Source organism: Rana temporaria, chromosome 1 (assembly GCF_905171775.1).
Source record: "Rana temporaria chromosome 1, aRanTem1.1, whole genome shotgun sequence".
Lineage (NCBI taxonomy): Eukaryota > Metazoa > Chordata > Amphibia > Anura > Ranidae > Rana > Rana temporaria.
Window position 1 is genome coordinate 214,963,975 of NC_053489.1, and position 27,546 is coordinate 214,991,520.

The 27,546-nt window shown below is 42.8% G+C and overlaps 1 pseudogene; it reads right to left on the bottom strand.

Moving 5' to 3' along the window:
* Positions 1-2,603: 2,603 nt before the first annotated feature.
* LOC120942738 overlaps positions 2,604-27,546 on the bottom strand; it is a 61,403-nt pseudogene continuing 36,460 nt past the window's right edge.

Genomic DNA, 27,546 nt, shown 5'->3' on the forward strand with positions numbered 1-27,546 from the left:
TTTTTATTTTTCCTCACCCCAAACCCCCCCACCCCCAAAAGATTTCAGTTTGTTTCTCAATTGAGTTGTATAGTTTTATAGGTCACATTAAAGGTGGAAAAAGTTCTGAAATGATTTCTTTGTCTCATATATAATCTTTTTTTTTTTTTTACATTACAGAAATCATCCATTGTATATAAATTGTATTGCAGCTAGCAAAAAATTACACACCTCTCCTCAAATTTAGCAATGTGTTACAATTATCAACTGGAATTTTTTTTTTTTTTTTTTTTACCGGCTGCAGGTATAACAGTTCTGTCTTTCTGCTGGCACATGGACATGCATTTACTTGGCATACTTCATTTACAGTACAAGTCCACAAGCTGTATTTAAGTATAATTTTATTTTGGATTTATAACATTTATAGCTGTATTTGCCAGCTGCCATATTATGATTTTTTTTTTTTTTTGTTCGCAATGAATTGGCATAATCACATCAGATAACGTTACTGATGGTTCAGTTTCACAGTGCAGCATTATTACATTTTATGTAGCATTATAAAACGATTGCAATACAAATAACAGGAAAAATGTCCCATTTTGAAATGATTTATTCCTACCTGTTGTTTTGGTGCAGGTTAGTTGCATGCAGGAGTTTTGATGCGCTTTTGTAAAACTCAAAAAAACACTCTGCATAATATGTTCTATGGCAAAGCTCAGCTAACCTGCACCAAACTGCAGGTATGCTGCACCTGTGCTGTGGTCACAGCGCATCAGGGCAGTGTGAAGCCACCCTTGGGCTCCTCACGCAGAAATTTACTAGTTAATATTTTTATATGCTTTAAATATATATATATATATATACAGAAGGATTGCATATATTGGGAGGTGTATTACCTGCTAAAGGATTTGTGTTTTTGTTTATCCAGACTTGGGATTTATGATGCTTTGCCTCACTATACAGTCCTGTTTGTCAGGGGATAGCTGATCTCCCCCCCCCCCCCCCCGTTTTTTTTTTTTTTGCTGTGTCAGATTACCTTACAGGTCTCCTCGCCACCCTGTGTCTGGACATTGAAAAGGCAAACCACACACTGATGAGATCAGAAAATTAGATTTTAGTTACTTTTCTGGCTTCTCCCAAATGCTCTGTGAGCTCTGGACAGCAAGAGGTTGATACAAAGTCTAATTCAGGTGCTTGCAATAACAAAAGAAGAGCAGAGCTGCATTGATTTGTGGCATTTATATTAAGGATGCACCAGCCTATCGGCAGCCGAAATTAGGGTTATCTGCATTTTGCTGACAGAAAAGGTGCTGATAATGGCATGCTGCATCCCATTGACATCAATGCAAAATCATGTCCCATTGACTTCACCAGCCATATTGATTAAAGGGACACATTTAAAAACAATAACAAACATCTTATACTTGCCTCCACTGTGGAGCTCGTTTTGCACACAGTGGCCCCAATCCTGGTCTTCTGGGGTACCTTGGCAGCTGTCTTGGCTCCTCCCCGCATCCGCTAAATCCCTTCATGGGAAGCGCTCTCCCAAGGGGGTTAGCTTGCGGGCGCGCTCCCATGATACAGCCGGCGGGCATAGCTGCGACTGTATCGCACGGCCCCGCCCCCCAGTGCACCATATCATTGCATGTGAATGACAGCAGCGTGAGCCAATGGCTACGCTGCTATCAATCTAGCCAATTAACGGCCAGACTCCGAAGAGAAGAGGACGCTGGGGGACGCGTACAGCAGATTTGGACACCGGTAAGTAAAACGGGGGGGGGGGGGGGGGCTTGGGGGGGCGGTCCTTGCCAGTTTTTTTTTTCACCTTGGTGCATAGGAAGCATTAAGGGGAAAAAAACGAACCTTTACAACCCCTTTAACTTTAAATTTAAACTGTCCGTTTCAGTTTTCAGTAACTGCATCCTGAATTTTTTGGTCTCGGTCCAGAGTTTTCCTTTCGTTGCACCACTAATTTAAACAGGCTTTGAGCCGGGTACTGCTGTTTTTGAATACTGGCTGAATCTGATATTGTTGAGATTAATGCTCATAAGATATAATTAACAAAGATTGTGTGTATGTCCTTAATGTACATTATGTGCATTAGTGTGTACCCCAATACATGTGTGTTGCAGCCCACCACAACACACAGTAACACACTATAATGTGTTTTGATGTGCTGCATTGCTAAAAAAAAAATTATTTTTTTTCTCCAGTGCCCTGGCAGCTTATTCTTTTTAATGCATGCTAAAGCATAATGTAATACACATGATTGTACAGGTGTGAATCAATTTTTTAGTGAGTCCCTAACCCTGGAACAAGCATGCAAGGCATGAGTGGCAGCTTATTTTTTTTCAGGTTAGGTATGTACTATTAGTCCTTAAAGTGTGCTAAAAAAAAAGTAAGTTGCATAAGAACAAGTGATGGGGGGAATTCTTTCAATGGGCACACATGTTCCAGTGGTAACTGTCTAACAATTTGGTGGGATTTTCTATAATTTCCTGCTATATTTCCAGGTCATAAGTGAAGAGAAATCCTCCCAGTGGAACACAAGCAGCAAAAAAGAACACAGTAGAGACTTTTAACTCTTCTCTACTCAATCCAAAGCAAAAATGATAACTTCAAGGTTTGCACTTTTAAAACCAAGTCGGCAATGGCACTATCCGTACATGGAAATGACCATTTTTAGTACATTCATTTTACAAATCTCAGCAAGGTCTAGAATCCAATACATAAATTATAAAAATCTCATGTATGTGATGTCTCTTATGTATTTTTCTATCATTCTATTAACCAGATTTTGAAATGTTTACTATTCATTTAGTCTTACAGTTGGGAACAATGCAAAAATGATTGCAATATGTTTTAACATGGAAGTTTACAAGCCAAATTATTCCAGCCGTATAACATTGGATTAAGCATACACATTTCTTGTGTCGGCACAAATGTCCGTATTACAGAAATCCAAGATACCTGCAAAAATAAATTATGAATTGTTAGAATTTATCTTAGGGCAAGATTTTTTTTAAATTGTATCAAATATCGTAATTTTGCTTTCCTGATATCAGTCCATGGCAGCATACATGTGTTATAGCTCCACCCCTATATGTAACCACAGAACCCAAATCAGCTGCAGATGGCACAGGAATGCTGTGTGTCCCTGTTCTCCGTTTCAGGGACGAAACAGGGTCGAATCTGTGCCTGAATTTGATCCTGAAACTGAGCCAAAGATGCACAGCGTTTCTGTGCAGTGCGTGCTGCAGCAACCCCGGAGATATGTGAACTGGCTCTATAGAAAGCCGATCATATTCTCTTGCTATACGAATTGGATGCGCCAGAGCCACAATGATGTAGCTCCTACGCATTCGCCCAGGAGCCTCCAGTAACGGCACAGCAGCTAAAGAAATGGCACAAGCGTTTCTTCAGTGCATATGTGCTGATGACGTCGGCACATGCTGATACAGTGAATATCTCCTGAACGGTGCAAGTTCAGGAGATATTCACGGTACCTACAGGTAAGCCTTATTATAGGCTTACATGTAGGTACAAGTGGTGTGTAAGGGTTTACAACCACTTTAAACTCCTATTTATTTTATTAACCACTTCCATACAGGGCCTATTCTGGCACTCCTCTCCTACATGTACAAATCATATTTTAATCATTACTCAGAACCCCCAAACATTACATGTTTTTTAGCAGAGACCCTTGGGAATAAAATGGCGATCCCTGCAAGTTTTTATGTGACACGGTATTCGCGCAAGAATTTTTCAAATTCGTATTTTAAAAAGAAAAGCAGTTTCATTAATTTAAGAAACAACAAAACAGTAAAGTTAGTCCAATTTTTTTGTACAATGTGAAAGATGATGTTACGCCGAGTGAATAGATACCTAACTTTTGGAATGGCGCCAAACTTTGGTACATAAAAATCTCCATAGGCGATGTTTTAAAATGTTGTACAGGTTACCAGTTTAGAGTTACATGTGTGATTTGAAGTATGTAGGGCAGTGTACAGAGGTCATTATGTAGGGCAGTGTACAGAGGTCATTATGTAGGGCAGTGTACAGAGGTCTGTAGGATGTAGAGCGGTGTACAGAGGTCAGTAGGATGTAGGGCGGTGTACAAGGGTCAGTAATATGTAGGGCAGTGTACAGAGGTCGTAGTATGTAGGGCAGTGTACAAGGGTCAGTAGTATGTAGAGCAATGTACAAGGGACAATAGGAAGTAGTATGTAGGACAGTGTACAAGTTTTAAAAGGAAGTGTGGCAGTGTACAGAGGTCAGTAGGATGTATTGCAATGTACAGAGGTCAGTAAGATGTAGAGCAGTGTACCGTAGCATGTAGGCCAGTATATAGGGAACATTAGGGCAGAGGACAGGGGTTGACAGGACAGAAGATAGGGGGCAACAGGACAGTGTACAGGGGTCAGTGGGATGTAGAGCAGTGTACAGAGGTCATTAGAGCAGAAGACTGTGCATCACTAGGACAGAGGACTGAATGTCAATAGGGAAGAGGACTGGGCATCAGTAGGTTAGGGGACTGGGGGTCAGCAGGGCAGAGCACAGGGGGTCAAGAGGATACAGCTGAGGGACTCTCCTAACTGCCAGGGGAAGAGTGGGGGGAAGGAAAGGAAAGACAGATTCTGGTGGTAGGGGACTCAATTCTTAGGACAGAGAGGGCAATCTGTAACAAAGAACTGAAGCGCCGAACTGTATGTTGTCTACCAGGTGCTCGTGTCCGGCACATCACAAATCTGGTGGACAGATTACTGGGAAGGGCTGGGGAAGACCCAGCTGTCATGGTGCACGTTGGCACCAATGACAAAGTCAGAGGCAGATAGAGTGTCCTAAAGAACGATTTTAGGGACTTGGGAGCTAAATTGAGAAAAAGGACCTCCAAGGTAGTATTCTCATGAATACTACCGGTATTCCTGAGAACATCGGTACATCGAGCCACACCAGAAAGGCAGAGGGAGATTAGGGAAGTAAACAAGTGGCTGAAGAGCTGGTGTAGTAAGGCGCGGTTTAGGTTCCTGGAGGACTGGGCCGACTTCTCAGTCGATAATCAGTACTATAGAAGGCACGGACTGCACCTCAATGAGGAGGGTGCAGATCAGCTGGGAATGAAGATGGCCAAAAAGTTAGAAGGATTTTTAAACTAGGCGAAGAGGGGGAGGGTCCAGAGATAGAGTTGGTCAACGTAGAACATATTCCAGAGGGTAGTATTAGGGGCATTAGTGGCAGGGTAACCAAAGAACATAAACCCAAGGTAAGTATAGTAGCAAGTCCTAGTTGCAATCTCAGAACACCCAAGAGGATAGTATGTGACCAGTCAAAATATATTAATGCATTAAAGTGTTTGTTCACCAAAGCCAGAAGTCTGCCAAGCAAAATAGGTGAGTTGGAAGCTCTGGTGCATCAGGAGAGCTATGATGTAATCGGTATTGCTGAAACTTGGCTTCATTCCTCACATAACTGGGTTATTAATATTCCTGGCTATGCACTCTTTTGGAAAGACAGGGTAGAAAGGAAAGGTGGAGGGGTCTGTCTCTATGTGAGAAGTGATCTCAAAGCGAGTGTGAAAGAGGACATGGTGGATGGAGAGTGTGATGAGTCTAAAGCATTATGGGTGGAACTGCATATGGATGTGCATAGTTCAAAGTTAATCATTGGAGTTTGTTATAGACCGCCCAATGTTAATGAGGAGGTGGAAACCCAGCTCTTTGCAGAGATGGAAAAGGCTGCAAGGGCTGGGACGGTGATAATAATGGGGGATTTTAACTACCCAGAAATTGACTGGAGTAATGGCACTGCTGGGACAGTTAAAGGGCAAAAATATATAAACCTATTACAGGACAATTTTATGGTCCCGTTTATTAAGGCTCCAACTAGGAATGATGCCCTGTTGGACCTAGTAATCTCAAACTATGCAGAGCATATTACTAATGTTCAGATAAAGGAACACCTGGGTAGTAGTGACCATAACATGATTTCATTTGATGTTAACTGTAAGCAAAAATCTCATACGGGAAAGATAAAAACACTTAATTTCAAGAGAGCAATACGTTTAAAAGGCTAAAAATAAAACCTTTGTGGCTCACGGCCAAAGTAAAAAAAAAGCTAAAAAAAACTATAAGAAAAGAGCCTTTAAAAAATATAAAATGAAGGAACACTAGTGTCATTTAAATGTTACAAAGAATATAACAGAATATGTAAAATGGAAATCAAGGATGCAAAAATTCAAAACGAACGACAGATTGCAAAAGATAGTAGGACAAACCCCCCAAAAAATCTTCAAATATATTAATAGTAAAAAGGTCAGGTCTGAGCATGTATGCCCTTTACAAAATAATCTAGAGTGGGTGACTGGGGACAAAGAAAAGGCTAATTTATGAAATACTTTCTTCAGCTCTGTGTATACAAAGGAGCATTGGGGAGCGCGTGTCTATAATGGGGGTGGTAGTGACACAGCCCCAAATCCACAATGGCTCAAAAGTGATATAGTCCAGAAAAATGTCGACAGAATAAAGGTGGATAAAGCACCTGGACCAGATGGCATACACTCACAGATCCTAAAAGAATTAAGCTCTGTAATTTAAAGCCATTGTATCAAAATTTTAGGGAGTAATTAATGACAGAAATAGTATCACTGGATTGGCACAGGGCCAATGTGGTGCCTATATTTAAAAAGGGAACTTCTATAGTTGGGAAGATACTGGAGGGATTAATAAAAGACCACATAGACGAGTTCTTGCTGGAAAAAAAAACAATTTAAGCAACAGACAGCATGGATTCATGAAAGACAGAAGTTGTCAGACAAACCTGATTTATTTTTATGAAGAGGTAGGAAAAACCTTGGACAGAGGGGTGGCGTTGGACGTGGTATGCTTGGATTTTGCAAAAGTGTTCGATACAGTTCCCCACACATGGCTAATATGTAAGGTAAAGTCTACAGGCTTGGAAAGATCAATTTGTAAATGGATAGATAACTGGCTAAAATACAGAATTCAGAGAGTAGTGGTTAATGATTCTTACTCTGAATGGTCTATGGTTATCAGTGGTGTACCCCAAGGTTCAGTGCTGGGACCCTTACTTTTTAATATCTTTAGATATTGGGTCTGAGATCAAAAGTAACATTTCTGTCTTGGCAGATGACACCAAGCTATGCAGTGGAATAACGTCCTTACAGGATGTCTACAATTTACAAGCTGACCTCGATACTCTGTCTAATTGGGCGACTACATGGCAGATGAGGTTTAAAGTGGTTGTAAACCCACTGTTACAACTTGCACCTACATGTAAGCCTAGATTAAGGCTTACCTGTAAGTGCAAGAAATATCTCCTTAACCTACACGGTTAAGAAGATATTTTTACAAAAACGGACACCGCTGTCAACGGCGCAGGCGCACTGAGCGGTGCCGTCTTTGTGAATGGCGTGTTTTCGCACATGCGCAGAGACCCGCCGGTCCCACGTGCATGCGCGGGAGTGGCGTCATCGCTGCTCTGGCTAATCACAGCGCCGGAGGGGCGAATACAGGAAGAAGCTCCAGGGGACATGGCGGCGGTGGACGGAACCAAAGTGGACTTCGGGGGCTTCGATCTCAGGTAAGGGACACATAATGAGCTAGTATGCTGTGCATACTAGCTCATTATGCCTTTCTCTTGCAGGTGTATTTTAAAAATTACCAAGGGTTTACTTCCTCTTTAATGTTGATAAATGTAGAGTTATGCACTTGGGGGCTAAGAATATGCATGCATCATACATACTAGGGGGAGTACAACTGGGGGGATCCATAGTGGAGATCTGGGGGTTTTGGTACATCATAAGCTCAATAATGGCATGCAATGCCAAGCTGCGGTTTCCAAAGCGAGCAAAGTCCTTTCTTGTATTGAGAGGTATGGACTCCAAAGAAAGATATCATCTTTCCCCTGTACAAATCATTTGTAAGGCCTCATCTGGAATATGCAGTTCAGTTTTGGGCACCAGTTCACAAAAAGGATATGTGGGAACTGGAGAAAGTGCAGAGAAGGGCAACCAAACTGATAAGAGGCATGGAGGAGCTCAGCTATGAGGAAAGATTAGAGGAACTGAATTTATTCACTCTTGAGAAGAGGAGATTAAGGGGGATATGATCAACACGTACAAATATATAAGGGGTCCATATAGTGAATTTGGTGTTGAGTTATTCACTTTACGGTCAACACAAAGGACAAGGGGGCACATTTTACGTCTAGAGGAAAATAGATTTCATCTCCAAATGCGGAAAGGTTTCTTCACAGTTAGAGCTGTGAAAATGTGGAATAGACTCCCTCCAGAGGTGGTTCTGGCCAGCTCAGTAAAGTGCTTTACGAAAGGCCTGGATACTTTCCTAAATGTACATAATATAACTGGGTACTGACATGTATAGGTAAAGTTGATTCTGGGAAAATCCGATTGCCTTTTGGGGGATCAGGAAGGAATTTTTTCCAATTCTGTAGCAAATTGGATCATGCTTTGCTGGTGTTTTTCACCTTCCTCTGGATCAACTGTGGGTATAGAATTGTGTATATGGCATAATATATATATATATATATATATATATATATATTTTTTTTTTAATGGTTGAACTGGATGTCTTTTTTCAACCTAACTATATAATTATGTAACAGTATGGGGGGATACAGCATGGCAAAGTAAATGGTGGTCAGGAGAGTACAGGGGGCAGTGATAAGGACAGCAAAGTATAAAGGGGTCAGCAGGGGGGTTGGGAAGGCATAGTAAGGAGGGGTCAGAAGTGAAGACTTCAAGAGGTTAAAGCGGGAGTTCACCCATTAATCAATTTTTTTAAACAATCCCCTTAGCTTCATGCTCGTTTTGTCTAGGGGAATCGGCTATTTGTTTTAAAATATGAGCTGTACTCACCGTTTTCGAGATGCATCTTCTCCGTTGGCTTCCGGGTATGGGTCTTCGGGAGCGGGCGTTCCTTCTTGATTAACAGTCTTCCGAGAGGCTTCCGACGGTCGCATCCATCGCGTCACTAGTAGCCGAAAGAAGCCGAATGTCGGTGCGGCTCTATACTGCGCCTGCGCACCGACGTTCGGCTTCTTTCGGAAAATCGTGACGCGATGGATGCGACCGTCGGAAGCCTCTCGGAAGACTGTCAATCAAAATAGGAACGCCCAGTCCCGTAGCCCATACCCGGAAGCGACGGAGGGGATGCATCTCGTAAACCGTAAGTACAGCTCATATTTTAAAACAACTAGCCGATTCTCCTAGACAAAACGAGCATGAAGCTAAGGGGAAAAAGTATATTGTACGGGTGAACCTCCGCTTTAAAGCAAGCTCACAACTGCAGGGGGTCTCCTACCCCCTCTGCCACCATCTGCTGTAGTTCCTGGGCTTTTACATTCTTCCAGGGTGCCCAGGACAGTGGTATCCTTCTTCAAGGTGAGGAGCGGGAAGGGGTTGGTGAACACCCATTTCCAGATCTCCTCTGCAATGAATGAAGCCAGCAGTAAGGAGCATTTCATCAGATCTGGCTTCAGTTCATTCATTCCCTAGCTACTGTAGCCAGGTAAGCAGCTAGTCATGCAAAGTCTTTCCTTGAACTGCTGGAGTGGAGGACAGGGGAGACATTAGGGTTCTAATACACCCCTGATGTTTTCATAAAGAGAACCGATCACCTACCCATGATTGACAGTTAGTTTGGTAGCAATAAAGTTAGATGAAAATAAAATTGTTTAAAAAATAAATATATAATAGTAATAATAATAATAAAAAAAAACTAAAGGCAACTCTATTGCCTCATGCATGTGCAAACTCAAACACGTGTGTAGGCCACATGTTCTTAAACAGTAATTAATTATGCATATACTATATGTATCTCCACAAACATCCAAGTGAAAGCAATAGTTCTAGGCCCATAATCTATAATGGCTTTTAAAGCATCATTTATGTAAAATGTTATGGGCACAAACTATTTTAGGGCTTGAGATCTTTGATATCTATTTACTCAATGTAACCCCATCTTATATATTTTACCAAATGTTATGTATTGTATTGTGTTTGGGTGTACTAACATTTTTTATAGCAGTTTAGTGTATTTCTTTTTACTGAAAATATGCAGTTGATAAACATTTGCCAAATACTGTATGCAGCATAAAAATTTGCAACTGCCAACATTTTATTATTCATGGCCTCTGCTTTCAAATAATATATAACTGGGGATTAATTTGTGAAATGTGAAAAATTTAAAAACTGCCCCAGACACAAAAACGGTTAAGGGATTGAAGCAATAAAATGCAGCAAGACTAATAACCAAGGGACACATTTAAATACAGTGGGGTTGATTTACTAGTAAGAGAGACTTTGGAAAGTGAATATTCACCTTGATCAGTGAAGCACTTTTTCCTTTGAAATACCCAATCATGCATGTGATTACAGCATTAAAGAAAATACAGCTTTACCTTTTTCACTAAGCTAAGGCTGGATTCACACCTATGCATTTTTTGTGCTTTTTGCATTTTGCAGATTTGCACTACAGTCCATCTAACATGGTTTCCTATGGAACACGTTCTGCAGTGCAAATCTGCAAAATGCAAAAAGCACTAAAAATGCATAGATGTGAATCCAGCCTAAGTGAGCATCAGCTTTGCTTAGTGAACAGTTTCTACTCCTTTAGTAAATCAGCTGCAATGTGTCTGGACTTGTTTTTATTTAAAGTTGAATACCTGCATCTGTGCAGTTAAAAACTGAGTCAGCGAGCTGCATGAAACTTTCTCCTAGGATATCCTGAAGTCTAAGGTGTCCAACTGGCAGAAGACAAGACGTTGAATCTTTGAAAAGCAGATCCCCGTCTTCATTAGGTTTCACTGTTTTAAAGAGCTGAAAGGTGGAGCCTTCATCTTTTTTTAGGAATTCCTAAGAAAAGGGGAAACAAATATGTAAAATATCTGTGCATCATCATTTCATGGGTATACTGATTAAGGATTATACTTACCTAAAAGCCAGATAAACGCCTTTGCTATTCTAATTTTAAAGCATAGTGCTGTATATATGTGTACAATAATTTCCTGAAGTTTGGTATGGACAATTAGCTGGCAGCAAGTAAATACATCTATAACCACTTGAGGGCTATGCCTTTAGTTAAAACTTGATTTCATAGTCAAAATAGTTGTGTTTTATTTGTCACATTTAATTTCATTTTGCATTAACTATACAAGTTTTTATTAGAGCGTTAACTAGTATAAGGGCCCTTTCACACAGGTGGATCAGTAATGATCCGCCTCCGTGTGTCCGCTTAGCTCAGCGGGGATCCTCCGTAAAATCCCAGCTGAGCCGTCGGCTGACAGGGCGGTCCCCGTACACTGTGCAGGGACCGCCCTGTCTTTCCTCCGCTCTCCCCAATGGGGGATCGGATGAACACGAACCGTATATCCGTGTTCACCCTATTCGATCCGCCAGACGGAAGAAAAATAGGATTTTCTTCCATCCGAAAAATCGGATCATTGCGGAGGCGGGTGATTACGGGTGTAATGTATGTCCCGTTTTCATCCGCAATGGATGGATAAAAATGCGGACATACGGTCCGCACATGTGAAAGGGGCCTAAAGGAAACTTAAACTGGTAGTAAATTGCCATTTTATTTTATTTTTTTAAACATGCAAGGCAAAGTTATAATGTGCCAGCAGGGCTTTTTTTCAGGGGGAACTTGGGGGAACTCAGTTCCACCACCTCTGGCTCAGACCCTTTGGTGCCTGCTCACCACAATCAGTTGTAAACACAGAAGTCTGAGTTCTGTGTTTACAAGTGACAGCTCTGCACTCTGTGTGCAACCCCCTGAACTCTGCACTCTGTATGTAATGCAATCCTGGTATTTAATGCCCCTTTAAGACCAGTCTACTGTTTGTGAAATCTGAACGGGGTCGTGGTTGAGTTCCTGCACCTATTTTCTGAGAAAAAAAGTGTGCCAGTATAAATCGCATACTAGCACATTATGGGATACTTACCTTAAAACAAAGCCCTCCAACGAGCTACAATGACGTCACTCCTGTGAATGCGCACAGGAGCCGCTGTTCACGGCATAAGACTCTGAAGGGACAACAGAGGTATGCCGTTGCGTTAGCACATATGAGGTTTGACGTCACCAGTGGCTTCGCAAGTAAATATCTCCAAGACGTTGCACGTTTAGGAGATATTTACTGTACCAATAGGTAAGCCTTATTATAGGCTTACCTATATATATAAAAATTAACCAAGGGAGTTTACTCCCATTTTAAAGGCATTATAAACCTTCCTACCTGCCCCTTTTGTTTTTCACTTGCATAAGATGTGCATTGATCATGTAGTTTCATGGTGTCATTTGTTGATCTGTACGTACAAGGTATAGTAGAGTAAATCTTCACTTTCCTGTGTCAGAAGCTTCTGTTTGTTTTCAAACATATGACATGTGTGACACAGCAATGCACAGGTTAATGCCTGACCTCTGTCTTTAGTCTAAGAACTGACATTTACTTTGAAGAAACTATATGTCCCACAATTCCTGGGTCTTTCAAGCTTGTGTTCTGAAGGTGAGAGCTAGTAATTCAATCTGAAACAAGCACAAGCAGGCAGAGAAATTAAGGGAAGAGATGTGTTTTCATCACATTAGCACTCCCACATTTGTGATGCAACACAGAGGAAATGATGAGACATCGACTGGATTCTCCATGACCCAGAACAATAAGTTGTCTGTCCCTTTTTGTAAATAGAGACAAGCTAGGTGAATGAATACATGGATAAAGGGGCATTTATCAGTCATGACACTACAAACTGCAGCCATAACATGCAAGCACATCATTTAAAGGTAAGGCAAACAAATGCACAGGGAATACAGTGATATCTAGTTAAAGTAACAAAAACATTTGAAAGTGTACAATGCCTTTAAATGTCTTACACCTTTTTCTCCCACCAACTGTGATTACCAATGGATGTATTATTTTGCTGCTGGTAATTGTCTGGTATGCTTAAAGGCTAAGTTCCCCATCTAAACCTGTTACATGTTCCACTAGTACTTATGGTGGGACATGTAACATATCCCAGCTCCTAACTCCTCTCCCCCCGAACCCCCCCCCCCCCCCTGTGACAGATCTTCTCCCCATACTCACTGTCACAATGTAAAAACAGCGTGGCCACTTCATCCATTCACAGAGTTCTGTAATTGAATGAACTACAAATACCATCATCCATCGCAGCCGACAGCTTGTAGTTTTCAATTAACTGCAAAGGGTGCTGGTGAATGCTCTCATAGTTTATTGATTCTTACTGCAAATTAGTAACTACAGTACATGCCTATTACATAGCTGACTGTGGAGCCCGAGAGGACAAGGGTGGACTTTTGCGCAATTCCTGCCCAAGCACCCCTTTTAGTGGAAACAGGGACTGCGAGAACAGTGGAAGGGCACAGGTGTCAGGAAGCTGTTGTAGTAAACTGAAGCTTGGAAATACACAAGAGTCCTTCAAGTGGTAGTATGGAGTCTGGTCACAAGCCTTGTTCAGCAGCAGTCAGGCAGACAGGTACAGGGTCAGGATCAAACAAGCAGAAACAGGCAGAAGTCGGTAACATTCTGGCAGCAGGGTACCAAGTCACAAGGCGAAGATAGTCAGAAATCCAAGCCAAGGTCGGTAACACAATCGAGCAGCAGACATAACAGGCAGGGGTATTTCAAGAGCGGTGCCAGACAAAGCCAGGTCAGGAACAAGGTTAGCAGGCTTTCAAGAACCAGGAACCAGAGCTAAAGACAATCCAGCACTAAGGCCAGGCAGACTCTTAGATTAAATAGGCTGCTGGGCACCAAGATCTGTGTGCCTGCCCTGCACATATGTGCAAATGCTCATCTGCGTGCGCATTCTAGTCCTTGCCCATCTTGTTAGGCTTCCATGCTCATGATCCTGCATATGCGCATAAGAATGAGCATCTGCTGTATGAGATCCTTGACACTGCCCATATCGGAGGTGTACTGAGAGTCTGCAGGATCCTGGTATTGCACCTACAATTTGCTGATTGTGGGTGCAATGCATTACAGGCTGCAGTGTAAAAAAATAATAAATGCACATTTTTTTTACCTACAAAAAGATATGCATTATAAAAAAAATAAAAAAAAAGGTGAACTCATCCTTTAATATCTTTTCTGTGTTTATTTCAATCAACCAATTATGCAATCCAATAGACACTAGTCAGGGGTTTTGGACGATTGCCTGTTTGTCATCCTGTTCGGCTGAAAATTGTGTATATACAGGGCTTTTTTTCAGGGGGAACTTGGTGGAACTCAGTTCCACCACCTCTGGCTCAGACCCTTTGGTGCCTGCTCACCACAATCACTTGTAAACACAGAAGTCTGGTTTCTGTGTTTACAAGTGACAACTCTGCCCCCCCCCCCACCCAAATGTAAAAAACATGCAAAAAATAACCTCATTGTACACATTAACCCAATGTTCTTTGGCTCTGATGAACAACAGAGGTAACAAACACACCAGCATTTATATCTAAGGCTAACATATTACAACTCTGACTTGCCTGTGTCTATTATTACCTTCTACAAGATGTGTAGTCTGTATCTTTACTTTATACCTCATCTATATCTTGTTGGGTTCTGGTTAAACCTTTCAATATTACTAGCCAAATTATTCAGCTCTACCCAGTTCTTCAATGAAGTATGAATTACTAGTGTAAGGTTTCTTACCTGCGATTTCATTAGAAAGTCTTGGATCTTCGCAGTAATTACAGGGCGTGTCATCACTACATTGGGTGGGATCACACCCAAATTACAGGTCTCCCATTCTGTCAGTGGGACTCTTTCACCATTAGGACACAACAGTTCAAAGTCTGAAGCACTATAGCCAAAAGCCCAACCAGAAGATTCCATATCTATAGCAAAACATGTGCTATGTTATGTTCTCTTAGCATTAAGAATGAGCAGAAGGTTTTAAAAAAGAGGGCTAAAGGATTAAAGCGTTCATGGTTTATTATTCAAAAGACGGAGATGAAGCTTCTTACTTGCAATGTTATTTAGGAGTGAGTGGTGCTCCAAAAATGCAACATCCCCATAACTGCGCCCACCTGGGTCTCCAACTAAACACCTAAAAGCATCATCAGGTTAATACAATAGAAAAATACATAACAAAATGTTGTCTTCTATATATAGCAATATTTCTATATAATATTTCTATCTTACAGTTTAGCAAATATAAAGTGCCAGAGATCAACACTTGGTAAAATGTGCAGATTGTTACCTTTGCTTTCACATGGCCATTCTGATCTCATCTACCTCAGGCAGACCTGATCATAAGCTCCATGCAGCCCTATGGACAGTCAGATGTAAATCGACTTGAGTCAGTTCAGGTCCATAAAAAAAGAAAAGAAAAGGTACTTTGTTCTTTACTTTTTTTTGTAAAAGTAAACGTGACAGATGAGAGGTAGTCTGATGTAAACAGATAGCTGAGTCCATTTACACCCAGCAGCCCATAGAGCTGTAATTTCCACCCCATTATGCTCTGATTCAGCAGGGGAACTGTTCATGAATCCCTTGCTGATCCGGACGCACTACGCTCCATGTGAAAAAAAGCCAAGAGCACTAGTTGAGTAGGGATGAGTACGATGTTCGAGTTGAAAGTAAGTTTGACACGAACATCGGGTGTTCGCCGAATAGCGAACAATTTACGGTGTTCGCGGCAAATTCGGAAGCCGCAGAACAACGTTTAAAAGTCTATGGGAGAATAACATGAAAAATCAAAAGTGATAATTGTAAAGGCTTATATGCATTGTATTATCATAAAAAGTGTTTTTCGGGAGCAGTGATTTTAATAATGCTAAAGTGAAACAATAAAAGTGAAATATTCCTTTAAATTTCGTGCCTGGTTGGCGTCTATAATATGCCTGTAAAGTGACGCATTTTCCCGTGTTTAGAACAGTCCCACAGCAAAATGAAATTTCTAAAAGGGAAAAAAAGTCATTTAAAACTGATCGCGGCTGTAATGAATTGTCGGGTCTCGGGAATACAGATAAAACTCATTGAAAAAAACGGCATGGGTTCCCCCCCCCCCCAGTCCATCACCAGGCCCTTTGGGTCTGGTATGAATATTAAGAGGAACCCTGGACCAAAATAAAAAAAAAATATGTGGGGTTCCCCCCAAATTCCATACCAGGCCCTTCAGGTCTGATATGGATATTAAGGGGAACCCTGCGCCAATTTTTTTAAATTGTCCCCCCAAAAATCCATACCAGACCCTTATCCGAGCACGCAACCTGGCAGGCCGCAGGAAAAGAGGTAGGGATGAGAGAATTCCCCCCTCCTGAACCTAACAGGCCACATTCCCTCAACATGGGGAGGGTGCTTTGGGGTCTGGACCCCAAAGCACCTTGTCCCCATGTTGATAGGGACAATGGCCTCATCCCCACATCCCTTGTTCGGTGGTTGTGGGGGTCTGCGGGCGGGGGGCTTATTGGAGTCTGGATGCCCCCTTTAACAAGGGGACCCCCAGATCCTGACCCCCTCATGTGAATTGGTAACGGGGGACCGAAAAAAAACCCACTACAGATGCTCCTCCCACTGAATGGCGCTTCTCTCGCTCTCTGGGACATCGGCATTATTAAAATCACTGCTCCCGAAAAAACAGCGATTTTTTTAACTTTTTTTTTCATTGATACGTGTCCCCTGGGGCAGGACCCAGATCCCCAAATACTTTTTATGATAATACCGTACCATGCATATAAGCCTTTAAAATTAGCACTTTTGATTTTTTATGGTCATGTCCCATAGACTTTAACGGTGTTTGCGTGTTCGAACTATTTTTTTTTTGCCTGTTTGCAAGTTCTGGTGTGAACCGAACAGGGGGGGGGGGGGGGACTGTTCGGCTAATCCTTATTGTTGATCAATGTAACAGTTTAGAAAAGCAACAAGTAACAAAATACGGGGCAAAATTTACAGAATTGCTCTATCACTTGCCCTATTGTCAGCATGATTTTTTTTTTAAAGAAGTTAAAAATAAAGATACATATCACCAAAACAAATAAAACATGTCAAGGCATTGACACAGGTGCTTTTTCCAGACATTGGAACTTTTTTTAAATCAAATCAATATTTGATATGACCACCCTTTGCCTTCCAAACAGCATTGATTCTTCTAGGTACACTTGCACACAGTTTTTGAAGGAACTCGGCAGGTAGGTTTTTCAAATTTCTTGGAACACTAACCACAGATCTTCTATGGATGTAGGCTGCCTCAGATCCTATTGTTACAAAATGTAATCCCAGACATGTCTGATGTTGACGACTCTGTGGGCACTAAACCAGGGGCGTAACTAGAAATCACAGGGCCCCATAGCAAAATGTTGTATGGGGCCCCCCCCCTCCAAAAAAAAAATGAACTAATGCCATTGAACAACACATTACTACACTCATGTGGCACCGTACCCAAGCAGCAGCTTATATTAATTTTGAACAGCAAAACAAAAATTTAAATAACCATATAATAAATAAAACTAAAAAAAATTGTTTGGGTGCAACGTCCCACGACTGCACAATTGTCAGTTAAAGCGACACAGTGCCGAAATCGCAAAACTTGCTCTGGTCAGGAAGGGGGGGGGGAATTCTTCTGGAGCTGAAGTGGTTAAAATGACTAGGCTAGCATACTTCAGTAAATCCTGACAAATACCGTACATATGATTCACATAGTGGGAATGACACAGTATTTGAAATCTTCAATACGTTTGTAGAGAGATAAATGTATGACGTTTACCATTGCCACTATTGCTATTACTGCTGATTTTTTATTTTTTTTGCCATTTTTTCTACAAGGACAAAAATAAAAATTCTCACTCGAATACAGGGTTTTTCTCCCCCCACAGGACACCTTACGGATACATCAAACTGGCAATGTTAGCAATCTAATCACAAACCTGCAATTCTGTGACCAACAATTTCTTATTGTGAACAGTATTGCAGCTTTTATGTTCATTTAGGTCAACTGAAGATCAGTAAGGGCTCCACAGCACACTGAGTCACCTACCTTAGCAGCTTCAGCCTTAAGTTGGTGTGCGGTCACAGCAGGGCAGGCACTGGCAGTCAGAGGAGCCGAGGAGAGCCGTGCGGCAGCCGAATTGTAATTCCCGCCGTGGAGCCTGCAGCGCCTATGATGGACGTCACACGTCCCGCCATTGGCGCTGCAGACTCCAGAAGGCGGGGCAGCATCCGAGCACATTTTTAGCCCCGAGCGTCTGGGAGTCAGGACCATCTGATGCCGAAAGTGCCCGAGTGCCGCCAGCGCCGAGTACGGCACTCGGCCGTACTCGGTAACACTCGGCGCTGACGGCACTAGGCAACCATCGGCATCAGATGGTCCTGACTCCCAGACGCTCGGGGCTAACAATGTACTCGGATGCGGCAAACACTCGGGGCTTTTTCTTCATCCTCACCGGGCCCCAGTGCCGGCTCAAGACATTGTGATGCCTGATACCAAGAATGAAATGCTGCCCCCCCCCCAAAAAAAAAGAGTGGGAGCAGCCAGGTGGAGGGGAGGACAGAGTGGAAGCAGCCAGGTGGAGTGGAGGACAGAGTGGGAGCAGCAGGGTGGAGTGGAGGACAAAGTGGGAGCAGCCGGGTGGAGTGGAGGACAGAGTGGGAGCAGCCGGGTGGAGTGGAGGACAGAGTGGGAGCAGCCGGGTGGAGTGGAGGACAGAGTGGGAACAGCCAGGTGGAGTGGAGGACAGAGTGGGAACAGCCAGGTGGAGTGGAGGACAGAGTGGGAACAGCCAGGTGGAGTGGAGGACAGAGTGGGAACAGCCAGGTGGAGTGGAGGACAGAGTGGGAGCAGCCAGGTGGAGTGGAGGACAGAGTGGGAACAGCCAGGTGGAGTGGAGGACAGAGTGGGAACAGCCAGGTGGAGTGGAGGACAGAGTGGGAACAGCCAGGTGGAGTGGAGGACAGAGTGGGAACAGCCAGTTGGAGTGGAGGACAGAGTGGGAACAGCCAGGTGGAGGACAGAGTGGGAACAGCCAGGTGAAGTGGAGGACAGAGTGGGAGCAGCCAGGTGGAGTGGAGGACAGAGTGGGAGCAGCCAGGTGGAGTAGAGGACAGAGTGGGAGCAGCCAGTGATAAAGTCCTGTTACTGTACCTCTATGGAAGCCTGCACCCCCTGCACACCCCCCCCACCCCAGTTAAGTTCTTACCTTGCCTAGTAAAATCACTGTCACTTTCTCTCTGGCTCCCTCCACCCGACAGCCTCATGGTTCCTCTTCTCAAGTTCTCACAGTCTGCCTCTCTCCTCCTCCCGCTTGGCATGTTGGGGGCTGCAGGGCTGCATCCTAGGCCTGCTGGTATCATGGACTATCTATCCCATAATGCTCTCTTCTTAGTTTCCCAGCTGCTCAGCTCAAAGAGGAGAAGGAGGGGTGGAAATCCCCCGCAGCTGCGGCTCTCTCCCTTTACAGAGCCTGTCAGCAACGGCTGTGGGGGTCTGCATCCCCCACTCTGATCCACCCCTGGCTCAGGCTTGGCTCACACTGTCACGGGCTCAGGGCTGACATGACACTCCTAACAGATCTCACGCTGGAAGATGAAGGAGGTGGGCGGAGCAACTTATTGGCGCGGAGGCTGAGGCTCTGAATGCTGGGTCGGCCGTGTCCTCTGATGTCACTGGTTGCTAGGCGCTGGTCGGCAAGCTTTTCTGGCAACCAGTGCAGGAGGCAGCGCACCGCAGACAAGCATTCGCTCTGCTCTGCCCCTGCTTACTGATCTAGGATTCCGGGCGGCTCCTACGGAGTCTGAGTAGTCTACTCCATCGGGTCCCATGGTAGGGCCCCACTGCCGGGCCCCACTCGGCTGCGGGCCCCATAGCGCCCGCGTGGGTCGCTATGGCGGTAGTTCCGCCACTGCACTAAACCATTACTTCTAGGACTCCTTTTTCTTTACACTGAAGATAGTTCTTAATAACAGTGTCTGTATGTTTGGGGTTGTTGTCTTGCTGCAGAATAAATTTGGAACCAGTCAGGCCAGTCACACGCCTTCCTGATGGTATAGCATGATGGATAAGTATCTGCCTGTAATTCTCAGCATTGAGGACACCATTCATCCTGACCAATTCCATTTGCAGAAATGCAGTCCCAAACTTGCAAGGAACCTAAACCGTGCTTCACTGTTGCCTGAAGACACTCATTATTGTATTGCTATCCAGCCCTTTGACAAACAAACTGCCTCCTGCTATAGGAATATATTTCACATTTTGGCTCATCAGTTTAGAGCACCTGCTGCTAATTTTCTGCATCCCAGTTCCTATGATTTTGTTCATAGTTGCGTCGTTTAGCCATGTTGGCTGCTTTTTGATGCTCAGCCTCGTTAAATGGCTTTGTGGCCAAAAAATTTCCATGGAGGGCCACCTCTGGCCAGACTGCTCCGGACAGTAGATGGGTGTACCTAAGTCCCACTGGTTTCTGCCAGTTCTGTGCAGATGGCACTGCTGGACATCTTCCAATGCTGAAGGGAAGTAAGCATTATGTGTCTTTCATCTGCTGCATTACGTTTCCTTGACTGACCACTGCGTCCACACTCCCCAATGTTGTCCATTTATTTGTGCTTCTTCAAAAGAACTGGACCAGCACATCTTGAAATCCCAATCAGCTTCGAAATCGTTGCCTGGGAGAGCCCTTGCTGATGCAGTACCTTGTGTCTTATTGCTGTGCTCGGTCTGGTCATAGTGTATGACATGTGGCATGAAATTGTATTTTACAACCTCACCTTAGTATAAGAGTTTGGCTGATCCTCACCCAGTTTTAATCCTCCAACACAGCTGTTTCTGTTTCACTTATTGACTGTATTTTAACCTACATATGAAATTAATGATCATTAGCACCTACTTGCTATAATTGACGTTATACACCTGACTCTAATCCTACAAAATCCCTGACTTTGTGTAGGTGTACAAGGTATGCATGTCCAAGGCCCTATTTTTGCATATCCGCCTGCTCAGCGGTGCATCTCTCTGCTGATCCCTGAGCAGGTGGATGACAGATCTGTGTCTGCTCTGCTATGCACAGCCCGCTCTTCTCTATGGGGCGGTCAGATGGAAATGGACTGCCTGTACGGATCCACCCAACTGTCATCCGGTCCAGCAGACTAATGGGAAACAAATCCCCACCTGTCTGTTTTTGGCAGACCAGATCGGATGCAGGCAGGTGTAAACGGACACATGTCCATTTACATCCACCTCCCCATAGAGAATAATGGGTGGTAAAATTGAGTCCACCTGAAAAATGGACAGACAGACCCGATTGGTCCGCTTGTGTGAAAGGGGCCTAAGAATTGATGCTGGTCTGAAACCAAAGGGTAGTCACACCAAATAGTGATTTGATTTAGCTTTTTCTTCAGTTTGCTCACTTTGCATTTTGTAACTTGGTAATAATAAACAATTAAAATATTTATTTTTTAAAACATTCTTTCTTTGTAGTAGTGCACTGGTAAAATGCAGTTCCCAACCATCTTATCACTATTCCACAGAGACTGGCTAAACACTCTGTTTTTTTGTACAACCAATGGATTAATGGGCACGCCTCTATTGTTATTGCAGTGTATAAATAATAGGAAATATTGAATCCACAATATTTCCTGTCAGTTTACAACCTTAATGCTGTATGGTATGGTAGAAAGACTGGCACATAGGCTACTGAGGGGTTAATGCATATAGAATGGAGACTAACCACTGAGGGCTAAATGTACACATGGGGTTGACTGGCCACCAAGGGCTTAATGTACATAGGCTGGGAGCTGACCACTGAGCTCTTAATACATGTGTGTTAGGGACTGCCCGCTGGGGGGTAACTAACATTCAGACACTGAACACTGGTCACTGAGATATAATTGTGCAGAGACTGGTGTGAAACCTATTAAAGATTTTGTGTACTGGATTAGCTGTCTCACTGCTGGCATGGATACTGGGAGGTGACAAGTGAGTGCTGGAAGCAGGATAAAGAAACAAGACCGGTGTCTGTGTGCTGAAGTGCTATTACTGATAAAGCTTGGTTATTTAGTTAAATTCACAGGTAATGGCAAAATCCCCAAGTTAGAAAGAGTGTGACTTAGGCCTTCGTAATATTTAGGATGTGGTGTATGCAAATAGGATGTTCACTTTCCAAGGTAGTTGCACTTTGCAAGGGAATTTTCCCCAGAGCTAAGTGAATGTGGTGAAGTTTCACTTTGCAAAGAATACCCAATCATGCACAAAGAATACATTATAAAAAATAAAAAAAGCAGTAGTTTGCTTTACGTTAGTTCATGGTACCTCACAAGGTCATATGCCTTAGAGTAGACAATCATTGATTTATGTAATCACTATTTTTCGTGTATAGTTAAGATTGGGATCCTCCTATCATCTCGTGGTAGGAGAGAGAGAGAGGTCTGCCCACATGGATTGAATGTCTTGGTCAGGGAAGGAATACCTGCCGTTGCAATATGTTGACATATCCCATTGTTTCGTTTCCAGATCTCCTTGGACCATGTATAATGACCTTGTCCTTGTTCTTTTTGCTTGTTTATTCTCTTTTTACTATTATTCCTTTTTGATGTATTGTCAAATATGCTAAGTAAATAAAGATTATACAAAAAAAATCACTGCATTTTTTTTGCGAATGTTTGGATGATGGAAGTCCAGTAAAGCTTCACTAAGCTCTGAGGCAAATTACCTTGTAAAGTACAACTTCCCATGCAAAGTGAACAGCCTTTAGAAAATCAACCGCTTAGATTACATTGCTGTCAGATGAGAAGCGCTGGAACATGTTGGGTGGACAATTCTATGTATGTTCTGTTTTATTCAACCTCAGGGCTTTGTATGACCAGTTGTTCTTCTAACCGAAGCAATTGGGTTCTGCAAGTACTGCTCTAGCATTATGTGGATGTTGACATATATGGTTAATTTCTAAAGGTTGTAGGAGGCAATAGCTAATCTAATTCTATGACTATATAATAATGCATTTTACACATTTTCACATTTTTCATCAGTATGCTAAACAAAAAAACAAAACATACAAAAATATTCAAAACAGTTTGAAGCTGAACTCCAGAAAACTAAAATGTTCTCACCTTTGAGGCTGGACCTGAACTGCAGGCGTTAACTGCTCAATAAGTCTAGTCTAGGAGCATTTTTACTTACCTGATGCTCTGCCCCCCACAAACCGCACTTTCCATTACTCTGGCAATGGACTGTCCCTCTGCGTCCTCACATTCAAATGCAAGGCTATTTGCCCTACATTGGTCTTAGTGATGTCACAGGACCTAAGACTGCCAAAGAGTAGGAGAGAAGTGGCTTCGGGCCCAGTCTAACAGTGTCAAAGAGCCCAAAAGGTGTGGGAAATCAAGTAAGTAACCTGGTTTTCACAGGCATAAACAAGTATTTAAAGGAAGACATTTTTTGTTTTCTGGAATTCAGCGTTAAAGCCCAACTCCAAGCAAATCTTTTTCTTTAGTTTTGGATAGCTCAAAGAAGTATTAGAATCTATGTCAACCTTTGATGACTCTATCCTTGCTTGGGAAAATTCTGCCCAATTTATGGCTTTTTGTTGGCTGGTAGTAAGAGCACAAAGTCAGCACATTTCCCCCCAAATAGGGGCACCTATTATTACTAGGGGGACACCTGACCAGGATCGATCAAAAAAATATCAAACAGAAACATCTTTTATGTGGACCCATATAGCCTATCTAATCTAGCTGGAAATCTCAATGGAAATCCACACATTTAATAGAGAAATTATTTTCCTGCCCCATTTAAAACTAGAGATGGGCTTAAGGCATAAAAGACTATTATTTTTCAGGTATTGTTTTTTTTTCATAGACTCACCTTAGAGCACCAATGTTGCCATAATAACGTTCGTCGTGATTGGCTGCACACCTCCCATTGACTCTGCCACCCTCCTCCCAGCCAACACAGACCTTACAGAGGCCATCATCTGCTCCGGGCATGCACCCCTTCCAGAAATATTTTTCATAAGCTGAAGGAGGACAGCAAAGCCAAAGGGACAGATAAATAAGTTACCAAGTTAGAACACATAACCTGTCATACAAACAATCTTAAAAGAACAAGCGAATACCCGACGGTGAGTATGATTTTCCTTCAGAAAAGACTACTTGCTCCAAAATCAAATATTTTTTAAGTACTTTCAAACAAAGGTCAAATCAGCAATTGTTGATACTGATAAGTACTGATAAGATTTTTTTCTTTGAAAATCTGCTAGTGTTTAGTCAGCTTAATTGTACTTTCTGGGATATTATCCAACATGCAATGGGTATTATAAATCAGATGGATTAACTGTCAGAAGAAGGAATTACATGCTCTAGTATGCTACCATATATTATGTAGATATCTAAAGATATTAAAAAAAGTGCCATTTAAACCAAAAAAGGAAGTCATAAGTAACTGCTGATATATTTATTTAATTTATAAATAAAAAAACATTTTTTTTAATATTTGGTGTTTTCTTCTTCTGTTCCCTTACCTGAGTTAATGTCACAGTCCCAAGTCTCATTTCCTGGTGCCCGGACTGTGTATTTGGAGAGCAGCAGCCATCCTGCAGGGCTATACATGCTACCGTGGCAGGAGCGTCGCCCAGTAAGGTCAATCAGAGTCACTGCTTTCATACTCTTTTTGGTGACAGCCAGTGCATAGAGAGAAGGAAACCCTGAAAAGATACCAATATGATATACTGATGCAAAAAAATAGGCAAAGTTGAAAATATTAGAAATCTAAACATACTTTAATATTATTAGTTAAAGTGGTTCTAAAGCCTGGACGCAGGTTGTCCGCTTTCTGCACGACAATATGGGGTCCCCTGTGGTACTTGACCCTAAGCTGTGTATTCTGGGGCTGATGCCGGACGTAGAGGTGGATAAATATCACACAATTTTCATATCGAAAACCTTATTCTTAGCTCGAAAAGTAATTGCGCAGAGATGGATTCAGGTCCTGCCCCCCACTGTACCGATGTGGAAAAAGGCTGTTAATGACACCTTGCCATTCAAGAAGCTGATCTACACACACAGGGGCGCTACACAAAAGTATTCCAAGGTTTGGGACAGATGGCTGGGGGATGGGGAGGCGTGTGTCTGATTGTTCCTTACCCGGAGGTTGTTCCATATTAAAATGTTCCTTGGCCCTTGTGAAAATGTGAATGTATGACTAGAGGTATATGAGTAAACAAAATGAGCATGCATTTCACCGTATGACACTGTATTTTTATTGACAAATGTGTTTGACCTGTTTTGTATTTTGTGCTTTGAATGAATAAAGCTGTTTTTTTCCAAGTAAAAAAAAAAGTAGTTCTAAAGCCTTAGGGTTTTTCACCTTAATGCTTTCAAGGCATTAAGTTGAAAAAAACTTTTCTGCTGGAACTGCCCCTCAGACCCTCCCCCCTTTCTTCCTTTTCTGAGCTCCATTCCGATCCAGTGATGTGCACGAGCACAGTGGCTCCGGCCGCTGTCTCTCTCCTCATTGGTCAGATTGATAGCAGCGGGAGCTGTCAAAAAAATCCGGTGACATGAGAGCGGGGGGGGGGGGCAAGTCCCACTGTTGTGTCAATGGACGCAACAGCGGGACTCAGGTGCAAGCACACACAGGGTACCCGATGAAGAGGAGGGGCCTGGAGCAATGGCAGGGGACCCTAGAATAAGAGCAGATTGGAGCTGCTCTGTGCAAAACAACTGCACAAAGCAGGTAAGCATAGGCGTGTTTGTTATTTTATTTTTTTAAATTAGGCTTTACAACCATTGTAAGCAATTTCCAGTTAGACGTGCACCTCGTAAAAACACAATTACTAGCATGCATAGAGTATTTTGTTTACTTTTTTGAATAACAAATACAAAGTCAGTGGTATGTACTGTAATAGTCTAAAGCACCCAGTCTGAAATCAGTTGGGTAGTAATTTACATCTTATGTCCTCAACTGCATTTGTGCCATGTAATTGCTCCTTCATTAATTGAGGATAGTGAACTGAATGGACATTCGGTTTAAACTATATTTTCATAACTGAGAAATGTTTGCTCTAGTTACCTTTTCCTTGCTTTGTACTTGTAAAATGTATGCAAAATAAAAATACCTTTAAAAAAAAATATAAGTTCAAATGTGCAGTTTATGGACTGTTATATTCTACCTTTCTCTGCGACACGATGAAGCAGCTTCACGGGATCTGAGAGGCAATCAGATCCCTCTCCTATGAAAATAAAATAAGACAAGGGCTGAAAAATATTCTATAGTAACCCATATTACATCATTGTATTAGAGTGTATTATCACAGTTCAAGCATGCTTGTAAAAGAAAATGTAAATCATAAAGGGCAACTAAACCTTCCTACACTCTACAGCCAAGGAAGCTGCCATTTCAATGTTATTTGCCATCTTAGCCATTGTTTGATATGCAGTTGCCATGGGGGGCTGCACATGTGATCAGTTATGACTCTAGACATCTGATGGTTTGACAGTTCAGTGTAAATTAGAAATGGGCTTTTTTTTTTTTTTTTTTTTTATGAATATTCATGTATTATGTACATTGATCCCGGGTGGTATTCTAGGGGACTTAGTATAGGTGAGTGGTATCACACTATCAAGGGGGAGGGGGAGGGGTTTGGTTACTATTTTTCCTTTTTTGGGATTGGTGGTTGTTCTGATCTTGCTTTATAAGGGGGAGAGAGAGGGAGGGAGGGTCGCGTGTTTGCGTGTTTGTAGGATATGTATGAGGGAGAGTAGAGAGGTCATTACACAAGCCCCCAAGGGGTGCCCAGTAGGGCGGGGTAGGAAGGGGGGTGGGGGGGGGGGGAGGGAGGGTATGGGAGGTGTTAAAGGGAGGGGTTAGGGAGCGTATATTACTCAAATCAAGAGCAGTGATGGCGGAAACGGGGGAGGCGAGTGAGGGGAGGCTAGGGGGTTTTCGGACCCAGTTAGTAAAAGGAGTGCTGGCCAAATACCTGTACTGCTGGACTAGAGTGGTGTATCCTACTATTATGTCAGTCTGTCTAGATGCAGGATAGATTATTGGCCATCACTTCCTGGAACGTTCGAGGTATGGGAGACCCAATTAAGCGAACATCAGTCATGTCACTCCTGGAAGAGGGTATGCCGGGACTCTTATGCCTACAAGAGACACACTTGACTAAGGACACTGTCCCACTACTGAACAGTCGTAAATTTCAGGCTCAGTTCCACTCAGTGCATTCCTCCTATTCAAGGGGGGGTGAGCATTTTGGTGGGGAGGGGGGTGTCGTTTTCCTGCACTGAGTCCCAGTTAGATGATCAAGGCCGATACATATTTCTCTTTTGCCTAATTGAGAATAGCCCATACGTTTTGGCTAATATGTATATCCCCCCACCATTTAAACTAGATGTTTTAAACAAACTCCTCGAATTCACACTCGATAAACCAGGGGTTCCAGTGATAGCCATAGGGGACTATAACGAGGTGTTAGATGGAAGCCTGGATAGATTTCCTCCGGGAAAAAGATCTGGTGAGGGGCGACTAGCTCGATTCCTGGAGGAAATAGGAATGAGAGATATATGGAGAACTTACTTTCCACAAGATCGCCAGTA